At 54.6% G+C, this 11,490-nt stretch overlaps 1 protein-coding gene across 3 annotated transcripts in view; it reads left to right on the top strand.

Moving 5' to 3' along the window:
- Window positions 1–622: 622 nt before the first annotated feature.
- Window positions 623–11,490, top strand: part of LOC311213659 (uncharacterized protein) — a 169,884-nt gene continuing 159,016 nt past the window's right edge. For all 3 annotated transcript variants that reach the window (XM_084293803.1, XM_084293802.1, XM_084293804.1), the window contains exon 1: window positions 623–738. The gene's annotated coding sequence lies outside the window, so the exon portion shown is untranslated. The remainder of the gene's footprint in view (window positions 739–11,490) is intronic.

The raw sequence follows: 11,490 nt of genomic DNA, 5'->3' as shown, positions 1-11,490 counted from the left end.
AAAGGAGACATTTAGCCGTCGGGTCCCTGTACGGCCCGGCCCCGGCGGGGCGGTGGCGGCCGGCCCGGAGCGGAGCCGCCCCCGCGCTTCCTCCGCGGGCCGTAGCGGGGCCGGGGCGGGGCACACGGGGCCCCTCTCCGGACCCCCCCGCTCGCATCCAGCCGGAGACCCGCTTTTAGGAGTCGCTTTTTCGCTTTTTATTACTATTTGATTGATTATTATTATTTTTATTTTTTTTTTGGTGCCCCTGCGGCCGGTGCCGGGCGGGCCCCGACGGGACGGGGCTGCGGGGGATGCGCGGGGGCGGCGGAGCCCCGCGGCCCGCCCCGGGCCTCGGCGGGTGCCCCCCGCGTCCCCCTGCCCGAGGGCGGCCCCCGGACCCCGGGGCACCCCCCGGCCCCTCCGGGGCTGCCCCAGCCTCGCCCTGAGCCCTCCCCGGGGGGCCGGGGGGCTCCGCAGGGGACCGGGGCACGGAGGGGTTTGGGGGGCCGGGGGGGGCGGCAGCCCGGGGCAGTGCATGGCACGGGCACCCTCCCTTCCACCCCCATCCCTTCCGTCCCCCCCTTTTTCCACTTTTTAATTTTTTTTTTTTTTTTTTTTAACTTGGAAAAACTCGCACCGTCACTTTTCAACTTCAAAATTTGTTGTTATTATTTTTTTTGGGGTGTGTTTTAAAACGTTTCAGCTCCCCGGCAGCGGGGACACCGGGACCGTCCAGCAGCGGGGCCATGCGCTGAGGTAAGAGCGGGGTCGGGACGCAGCCCCCAGCATCTTAGACCCTGAACAGCCCTGGCAGGGACCCCCTAAAAAACTACTGCTTAAATCCAGTAGTTGGGGAATGCTGCCCGCTCCCTGCACGACATCGTGACCGATGGGTTTTGGGGAGGGGGGAAACAGGTGCCAGAGGTACCCCGGGGGGTGCCCAGTTTGTGCCCCATCCCAGGGCATCGCCAGCTCTTCGGGCGTGGGGCTGCTTGGGTTTGGGTGCGTTGTGTTTGGCCTGATGTGGGGCCTTAAGGGGTGTCGCTGGTTAACCATTAGGGCTTCAGTTGGGGTCAGGGTACCCAGCAGCAGGTACCCAGGGTCTTTGGATTGCCGGTGATAATTTACTGCCTGCAAAGGCAAGCATGAAACACGCAGGTACACAGCCTGGAAATTAATGCGTTGAAAGGCACAAACACTCTGTAGAGATGCTGGGATCTTCCCTCGTGCTGGGATCTTCCCTGTACGTTTTCTTTAAAATGGGGATTTTAGTTTAATTTGCCGAGTCACTTTAGGTGGTTACACCACGTTGTGTCGGAGCAGAGCCTCGTGTCTGCGCTCGGTGCCGACAGCGCTGATTTTCCGTTAAACGACAGATTTATTAGGGCTTTGTCTGCCGGGCTGTGACCCGCAAACCCGAGCTGTAATTTGCCAGAAGGGGGCATTTTGGAAGCGTCGTTAAAATTTTGGTAGCACGTGGGGTGAGCAGAGCAGAGTCGGCTTGGCCATCAAACAGGTGGAGGTCTTGGGATCGAGGCTTCGCTTTTTTTGTCCTCAAACGTTGCTCTGGTGGGGCTGACCGGGGTTCTCCCCTGCTCCCCTTCAGGTGCAGGGCTGCCAGCGCCCAGCCTGCTGCTGCTGGGTGCCTGGTTCTCCTCAAAACCTGGCTTTTTGACACATGTACTCTGTGTATTTCACTGCGAGTAACTTTAACCGTGAAAGGAATTTTAGGGCTGAAGGTGTAGGAAATGGTTTCAGCCCCTCTTCGAAAAATGAACGACGCTGACGTTTGCTGAAAGGCATCACAAGCAGGGATGGAGAGGGTGCTGAGGGTGCTTCCCCACCGTGTGCATCCCAAATGTCCTCTCCTGTGGCTGGCTGGGGGTGGCAGCAGGGCCCTGCCGCAGGGCTTTGAGCTCACGTTGTGCTGCAGGGCGGAAAGATAAAAAGCTCTCGAGCTCTGTCCATACCTGTGTCCAGACGCAGTTTTTATCTGTCCCTTTCTGCTTGGGTTTTTGATGGGAATTCTCAGCGGTAAGGAAAGCTCGGAGGGAAAGCAGGGTCGGTCGGCCACGGTGCCTCACAGCTGCTTCTCACAGCCTCGCCGGGCTCGTGGAGCGATAGTGGATCACACAAGGCAGGAAGGACACCTATAACCTCCCCGTGCCTCGGTTCCCTATCCCAGCGGCGTGAGCAAGCGCTGCACTCCCGTGTTTGCTTCCTCTGCTTCGTTTTCTTCCTGCACTAATCCTCGTGGCTCGGGTGGTTGGCAGCGACAGCCCGTATTTCCCATGCTGCGTGATCCCAGTCGCAAAACCCCGCCCGCTCCTCACCCTGCAAACCTCTCTCGCCGTCAACATGTGATTTTTTTTTTTGGGGTACGACTCACGTGCCAGCAGCAGGAAGAGGGTTTGAAGGCTCTGAAGTCTGGTGGCGCTCCCCCTCGCTGCAGGGATGCTCTCTCGCTCCTCGCCTTGCCTTCCAAGGCCCTCGTCTCCCTGCCACTGGGTTTTTCTTCCCCTTTTTGCTGCCATCCTGCAAGCGGGCGAGCACCGAGCTGCGGCGGGTGGCAGAGCGGAGCCGCGTGCCTGCTGTGCCCCTGGATCGAGCGTGGACACTGCCGGGGCTTCTGAGAGCTCCAAGAGCTAGCAGTGGGCATTGTTTTTGCACACAATAGGCACTTTTGATTAGCACAAGTGAAACGGGGCAGTTTTAAACTCATTAAGGGCTCTCCACTGTGCTCGGAGCGTCTCCTTCTAGGAGGGTGGTGGCCAGGAGATGCCGCAGGGCTCTGCCATCTCCTGCTGGACTTTTCCACTGTCCTCGGGCTGGTTTTAGCCCTAAACCTCCCTGCGCTGCCTTTTCCTTGCTCTGCTTTTTTGTCCTTTGCTTGGACTTGTGCTGGAGCGGGGCGAGCGCTGCAGGTGGTGTCACTTCCCCGGCTTAGACCTGGTGCCTCCAGCTGATGTTTCTCGTTGCCTCACCGTTTTTGGATGCCAAATGGATGCAGCTGGTGCCCTACACCCGCAGCAGCTGTGTGAACGACCTGAACCCAGCCTGGAGCCCCCAGGACACCTGCTTGGTGCCAGTGCAGAGCGGGGGCTGCAGTGCCACTGGGGCCAGCTCCAGGCCAGCCACGAGTGCAGGCAACCCAGAAGCTGTTTTGGTTTTCCCGCTTGGGAGCTCAGCGCAGGAGCAGGTAGGGCTCTGGCCACCGGGTAGCACCGAGGCTGAAATGAATAGGCTTCATGTAAGTAAATAATTGCATTTCAGGACGTGAGCCAACCTATTTGACAGAGCTGGAAGCTCCAGGGTGCAGATTATCCCGTAATTACTGCTGCAGCAGGGCAGCTGCGTGGATCCGCGCAGTGCCACGGCCAGGGCTCGCAGACCTGATGGCTCTCTTCTGTTTGGCACCGGCTGGAGAAGCAAAAGCATCATTGTCTCCCTCCAGACGCACTGGTGGAGGTGTGATGTGTGTGGGGAGCAGGAAGGGTCTGCTGATTTAGGGACCGGGTCTGGCTGGTGGTGCTGGAGAAACCCCTCTCAGCAGCATTGCCCCGTTTCTTTAGATCCCCTCTGCTGTGAGGGTAAGTGCAGTGCCAAAAAGAGTACTGCGGTCACTAGGTCAAGGTTAGTACAGGCACCTAAATGGGGAAATTTAGCGAAATGTAGGGAAATACGCTTTTTTTTTGTACTGAGGGCAGCTGTCTTCTCTGGGATCTGTGGGATGTGCAGGAGAATTTCCAGAGGTGAAGCCGTCTGGGACAAGGTCTTTGTGCCTGCAGTTGGTGATAAACCAGGGCTCATCCTCATGGGGTCTAAAACGTTTCTAGCTGTGAGGTTCTGGGGAGGCCTTGCTCTGAGCTGGATGAATGACAGCTCGGTTGGGCCTGGGGGCTGTGGAGATGGGTCAGAACCTCACCTCTAGGGAAAGGCAGGGAAGAGCCCAGGAGCTCCTGGAGTCGGTGGAAGATCTCCCTGGCTGCTGTGGGATGCGAGTTTTGCACAGGTTTCCTGCTGGGCAAGCCCATGTCCTTAAATACTTCTCCTTACGCACTTCTTTCGCCTCCTCCAGGGGAAGAGGTCACTTTTTCCACTCTGCTGATGAGGATGATGAATCACAACTGGTGTGGGAATGTGCTGCAGGGACCAGTAACCCTTGAAAACACCTGGGGGCCGTGTCCCTGTGCCTCCAGGCACTGTGCAGCCCAGGTGCCGGGTGTTGGGCACCAGCACCGTGCAGGGAGCACTCTTCTGTTGTTTCTGAAGTGGGGTGGGCAGGAAGGATTGGCTCCCTCACGAGATTTTATTTCAAGGGAGTGATGTGGTGAGCATATGGGACAGCCCGTCGCTTTACTACAGGAAGGAAGGCGTCAGCCCACAGCCAGGGTCCAGCACTGGCTCCTGAAGGAGCCAAGGAGAAGGCGCAGCGCTGAGATAGCACCCAGAAAACTCAGCAGATTTTGCAAACTGTCTTTCTTTTATTTTCTTTTCAAAGATGAAAAGAAACTTTAGCTGCTCCCGCTCAGCTGTTCTGCTTTTTTTAACCCTAAAAAAGGGATTAGTGTGGCCTTGATGAGGTCAGCTCGGCTCGTCCTTCCGCTGTCCCAGCTGGGTGCCCTGAGCAGCTCTGCTCGGCACGGCCGCCTGTGTGTGCGCAGAGGATGGGACGTGGCTGAGGGATGAAAAAGCTCATCGGTAATGATGCTAATTGGATCGGACGCGGCTTCCCTCCGCTCAGACACCGCTGCTGGCTCGAGTGGGGTCCCCGGTGCATGAGGAATACGAGCTGACAGCCCCCTTTGCTGGGAAAAGCCACGTGGGCGACGCCGTGCAGCGGGGCCAGCTTAAAAGCTGCTTGTTTGGGTTTGGTGTGGGGACGGCAGGGCAGGGCTGCATCGAGGAGCTAAGAAAGCCTTGAGCTGTGGGGACCAGCTCTGGGCTCAGCGGGCACGGGGTCAGCCCTCTGACGATGGCGGCGTTGCCCCCAAAACGGGCTCCAAGCCCCACGACCCCACCAGCGCCTTCTGCCAAGCGGCCACCCGGCGTGCCAGCCTGGGTGAGCGGTGTGGTGGTGGCCAGACCACGATGGCAGTGGGTGAAAAAGCGGCTGTTTAGGTTCTTTTCATTGCGGGGAGAAGGCTCGGAGGCACCTTGTGACACATCATAGTGCCACCAGCAGGGGCGCGGCCAACGCTCTTGGAACCTCACCGCTGGCAGCGCCAGCTGCCACTGTGAGGCCTCCCGTGGTTTGTCTCTTGCCGAGAAGCACCAGGCAGTATTTCACTTGTCTGGAGCCGATACCCGCTGCCCTCCACGGCCACAGGCCCCCTGTGCCTCAAGGGAGGCCGTGGTCACAGCAGTTTGCTTCCCCCCCCATCCCCCTTTGGGACGGGGATGGCTCTGTCTGCTTGGTAGAGAAAGCTTCAAGTGAAGGCTCCTGTCCAAGCTGCGGTACAGAGCAAGGCCGGGGGGGGGACAAGCAGAGGGGAAATCCCACCCCGCTGTGGGCCTGGAGACAGGCGCAGGACTTCGAGGGAGGTGATGGAGTACACCTTCGTACCCTTTGACTTCTCAGGTCAGTGCGAAGGAGCTGGTGAGAAATCTGCCGAAATCATTCTTTAAAACATTTGAGCAGAACCAGGTGCTCGGTGTCCTCCCGAGCTTTGCGTGTGTATCTGGGGCCGGTGTCAGCACACAAATATCACAGAGCCATAGAATATCCCGGGTTGGAAGGGACCCATGAGGATCATCAAGTCCGACTCCTGGCACTGCACAGGTCTGCCCAAAAGTTTTGACCATGTGCCTGAGTCCACAGTCCCATCGCTTCTTAAATTCAGACAGGCTTGGTGCAGTGACTGCTTCCCTGGGGAGCCTGTTCCAGTGTGCAACCACCCTCTTGGTGAAGAACCTCTTCCTGATGGGCAGCCTAAACCTCCCTTACCTCAGCTTAACACTGTCCCCCCTGCACTGGTGTTTACACAGAACAGGTCACCTGCCTCTCCACTCCCCCTCATGAGGAAGCTGCAGACCGCGATGAGGTCCCCCCTCAGCCTCCTCTTCTCCAGGCTGACCAGGCCCAGTGCCCTCAGCCGTCTTCCCCTTTAGGCCCTTCACCATCTTCATCACCCTCCTCTGGACACTCTCCAACAGTTTCGTGTCCTTGTGCTGTGGTGCCCAGAACTGCTCACAGCACTCGAGGTGAGGCCGCACAGCGCAGAGCAGAGCGGGACAATCACCTCCCTCGACTGCCTAGCAATGCCGTGCTTGGTGCACCCCAGGACACGGTTGCCCCTCCTGGCTGCCAGGGCACACTGCTGGCTCATATCCAGCTTGCTGTCAGCCACAACCCCCAGATCCCTCCCTGCGGGGCTGCTCTCCAGCATCTCGTTGCCCACTCTGTGCGTGCAGCCAGGGTTGCCCCGTCCCAGGTGCAGGACCCGGCACTTGCTCTTGCTCTTCACATGGTTGGTGGTGGCCCAGCTCTCCAGTCCGTGCAGGTCTCTCTGCAGCCTGCTGCTCACACATTAACGCAGAGACACAGCGTGCGAGGCCTGGAGCCGCAGCAATCTGTGCAGGAGTGTGACCCTCCACACCTGACTGCACTACTGGCATCGGCGAGCTGCCGCGTAAGATGGCACTAATTTTTCTCGTAGTGATTCCATGACAAAGGAAAAAAATAATACATAAAGCCCCCAAACAACAGAAGCAAGGAAAAAATAATTCTTTCAAACAGTTGAGCAGGAACAATAGGGTAGAGCCTGCACTCTCTGGGGAGAGCTCATGGCCGAAGCCGATAGGAGCTCAGTGCCTGCCTCTCTCTGCTTTGTAACCGGCCCCAACCTGTGCTCAGCCGAGGATTATTTATAGCAAATGTTATGGCAGAAGCATGTGTGACCTCTAGGCTCCCCGCGAGGGGAAAAGCCTTCCTGTACCGTCTTCGGGATACAATAGACAATTATTTGGACACTATCTTTGTGTACGATACAACACGCTGAATGCTGGTTGCCGATTTCTGCCCTTATGCTGAGGCTACTGACAGCCATGCTTCTTTTTTTTTTCCTGAACGATTTCTGGGGAAGGAAAGTATTTTTAAGGGATTCAGCGCAGGGAAATGTCACCACTGTGAAGCTGCAGAGGAACTTCGACTGAATTGGCTGACCGGGAGTGCAAAGTTGTGCACAAGCAGCAGGAGCCTGTTGCCTCCCAGTGCCCTCCTGAAGCTTGCGGCCAGTGGCTCGTGGCTGGAACAAGTTCAGTGTTGTTTTTCCAGGGAAGCAGTCACAGCACCAAGCCTGCTGCAGGTTATAGATGCGTTTGGACACTCTCAGATGTGCGGTTCAATTCCCAGGGAGTCCTGGGGGGAGCCAGGAGTGATGAGCCTTGTGGGTCAGCTCCAATTTGGGACTGAACTAATAGTGGGGTGTGCGTGGGTGTAGACCCCACAATCTGCGTGCACTGTAGCATTTCATCACTGTGGTATCAGAATATCTACAGCTGCTACTGGGATTGTAATTAAATGTTCTTATATGTAATTAACTACTTTTAAGTGACCACTGAACAGCCTAAGTAATGTGATGACAATTATTTCTTTGTTACGATGGCCGCAGTTGGTGCCAAACACCTGAGAAGATCCGGGGAAGCAGCTGTCATGCATCAAAACATAGCCTTGTTCTGGAGGATTGGCGTGTTTTCTGACTCCCTTATTTTGTTCTGGTACCTGTGTATCTGAGGTGTAAACAGCAAAATATCCTTTCAGATCTAGTTGATATTCACCTTACTTTTATTTGCTGGAGAGCAAAACAATTCAGAATAGCGAAAAAAAGGGTTTACGAAAATGTGAACAGGTGTGCAAGGGCTAATGCTGCAACTATATATACTTATACCTTCTCCACCTTTTGATCCAAATGACCGTGGATTTTCATCCACCCAAGTTTTCTTCTCAAGTTTCTGCTGCTTGGCTTTGTGTGAGGACTCAGCAGGCAGCTCTCCTCTCCTCTGTGCAAGCACTGCAGATGCAGAGCTGCTGCTGGCTGGGCAGCAGGTTTTAGGGCTCAGGGCCGGGTGTTGGTACCCCCTGAGCTGCTTGGCACCTCTCTGCACCACCACGTTGATTTCTCAGGCCCACAGAGCCCCGAGTGTGGGGCTGGTGTTAGCAGGGAGCTGGTCCCTCCCCTGGCAGCACAAGCCCAATGTATCTGACAGATGCAGCTGAGCAGCCCTGCCTGTCCCTCAGCTGCAGGCGAATCAGCCTCCTGCTCTGATTTCATTGTGTTCAGCCATCGCACAAAGTCTGAAGCTTCCTGAAACGGGAAGGAAGTGACGATGAAGTTATACCTGAGCGCACTGATTTACTCAAGCCAAAGTTTTGAGTTCCGTACGGACCGTGGTGAGACCGTGGCTGCAGATCCCCCCGTGCCACTGAGCACTGCTTGGTGTTTCACCAAGATCCGTGCCCTCCTGGCTGGAGAGGGAGCCAAACTGATCTCCTGTCCACCTCCTGCTCCTAAAGTTGTTTTTTTTTTTTTTAAACTTTTTGTGTAATGCGTTTTGCAGAGTGTGTGAAATGCTGCTTAAATGCTGTGGTCGCTTCCTACGGGCGCTGGAAAGCCGTAACTGCGCTTGCTAACGGCCTGGAGATCCCTTTAGCAGATGTTTCACCCAAGTTTCTCCTCCTCACTCCTTCCACCTCTATTTAAAAAAAAAAAAAATAGCTCCAATACCACCGTGGCTGTCCAAATGGCAGCAGCAAAGCGTCCGTCTTGTCCCGTGCCCGGCAGATGCTGAACTCCTGCAGGGGCTGAGCAACCTGTGGCGTGGGCAGCTGCGTGCTGCTGTACCTGCAGGCTGGGCAGGGGCTCCTGCCGCCGGGTGCACGCTGCAAAAATGTGCGAGCTGCCTTGGGGCTGGTCCTTCGGAGCAGCACCGGGAGGCTGAAACGTCCGTGGAGACGTAGACAGAAAGGGGCAGAAGTCGCGATTCTCTTGCTGCTTCTTTCACCTAAATACGCCGCAGTGAGCGTACCCTCATGAAAAAGATAATTTCCTGATGCTGGAGAGCTTAACATCTGTTTCCTCCCATTTTTTTTTTTTCAGTGTTAGAACACGGTAGCGGAAGAACCGGTGGGATTTTCTTTCCTCTTTCTCTTTTGTATAGCGAGAGGCGCTGCATGCTGGGGCTTCATACGCTCTCCGAGAGCAGACAGGTTTTTCTCAAGGGCTGTATGATCGTTTGTTCTCTATTTTCTCTCCTTCCTGCCTCCCCCTGCCCCTCCTGGAGAGGAGCGGATACACCGAAGCCCAGGCAGGACTTCCTTAGCTCAGCCGTGCCTTCTGGCAGGCTGCGCCGCGTGCCCTCTCCCTGTCACCCCCCTTCCCCGGCAAACAATGGCCAAAGGCTCCTTCTTGTTTGTGATTTTATATCCCGCAGAGGAAGAGCCCAGTGGAAACTCGTGTCCTCAGGGGCCCTCGGTGCATTCCAGCTCCGGCTGCCGCCTTGCCGGAGCGCCGCTGGCGCCTCTGCTGCGCCGTCCCCAGCTCGGCAGCACCGCGGGATGGGTGGCCAGTGGGTTTCGAAGCACATTTAGCTCGAAACACCAGTTTTTGGTGTCTTTTTTTTCTAGATGGGGGACAGCTTTACAGCACTGAACAGTAAAACCAAAAACAACCCTCCCCCCTTCTGCTAGCTGACAAGTAACTGTTATGATCTGGTGTTCGTATTTATTAAGGACGAGCACGTCAGAAGATTGCCCACAAAAATCTTTGGTTCCTGCATGAAGGCTTGTGACAGCCCTGATTGCTCAGGCCCAATTCAGAGTCCTGTAAATCCCTGAGAAGTGTCAGCCTCACTGGGCATGTGGTGTTATTTCTGCTCTTGTATTCCTCTGCTAAATTACGCTGAAATGGAAGAAAATTGCTGTTCCTCCCACCTGTATCATGCAAGAAAAGCCCTTGTTGCCAAGGAAATGTTGTGCGATCAGGACCAAGGCACAAAGCACTGAGTTCTTCCTTAGAGATTTGGGTAATGCAAAAAAAAAAAAATCAAATAATTTGGAAGGGTGTCATGGCTACAGATGTTAGAGTAACACCTGGTACTGTTTGCAAGGGATTTTATGCACATCTAACGCATCTGTCAGCCTCGGTTAGCTGGAGATGAAGGTGAGGTTGGCGATGAAGGTGTGCTGGGTTTGTGGTGAGAAGAACAACAGGGCCTGCTGCACAGGGCTGGGTTTTTGAACCCCCCCCGACTCCTGTAGGCTGGAGCAGCTTCCAGCATCTGGTTGATTGCTGTGGCTGAAGTCTCATGTGCAGAGAGCTGCAGCTTAGCTGCTACCTTGCTGTACAGCCTGACATCTGCCCCTGCTCCTGCAGAAAAGTAAAAAAAGGCCAGGGGGCTGACGAACCATTTCGGTTTTCCAGCTGACACGCACCATCAAAAATACGCCCAAAATGCTGTCTTCTAAGCCTCCTTTCCCTGTGCCCCAGAAAGATGCGTAAGAGCTAATTGGGTGCTTCTTTATCCGTTCTCCATACTCAGATTTTATTTGTCGTTAAGGGCCGTAATGCTGCCAAGCCTGTGTGCTTTTTCAAAAATAATAATACTAAAAAAAACCACCTATTTTTAATTTTAAAGTCACCCTTGTGCCCTGCCTTTCTAGGTTTTGTTCCTTCTCTGGGGAGGGGCCACTCAGTCTGTCTCCTGCTAATGCCTCTTGTGGGAAATGGCCTCTCTCCTCTTTGCTAGCATCCCTCCAAAGGCTTCGTAGAGAAGCCTGTTTCTTTTGAATCTTCTCCCCTCATGCAAGATCCACCCAGCCAAAACCAGTAAAGTATAAAACTGGAAAGGGGAAAAATAGGGACCTTGTGTCATTCTGGTCTTTTGCTGCCGTGTATGTTTGGCCACACAACTTGAAACTCCTCAAACGTGGGGTTTGTGGCTGAGCTGCTGTTTTATTTCAGCACTGCACAAGTCTGGGTACCAGGTGATTTCCCACGAAGCAGGCACTTCCCAAGCCACGCTTAATACAAGCTCTTATCACAACAATCCTCCAATTTCCAGCTGGTTACATGGTTAGCATGCCGCTGACATGACAAAATCGTGCTGTGGCTCCTCAGACCAGGGGTGTGATTTTTAGTGTTGTAATGAGGATAGTTCACGGACGGTTCATAGTATAACAATCTTAATGTTGTTTTCCAGCCAGGTGTTTCCAACAGGTTGATTAGTAACTAACTCAAAAGCATGTGTGCTGGATTTCTTCCTTACAAAATGGTCTTCTTGATTAAGTAGTTTCTTAGTTATCCATCCTTTCAGTATCTTTAAGACCTGGGTCATCTTTGCCCTTGCCTTGAAATACCTATTTAACATCTTTTTTCATGAAACAAAGTTAATGAAACAAAATTAACTAGTTACTGGCATCATAATTCCCCCCTTTGAGACTTATGTAGTTTATATTAGGTTAGTCTCACCTATCCATCAACCTGGTGCAGCACCTACCTACAGGTGCAC

Source organism: Netta rufina (assembly GCF_964035555.1).
Source record: "Netta rufina genome assembly, chromosome: 12".
Taxonomy (NCBI): Eukaryota; Metazoa; Chordata; class Aves; order Anseriformes; family Anatidae; genus Netta; species Netta rufina.
This window is presented reverse-complemented; position numbering and strand designations above follow the sequence as displayed.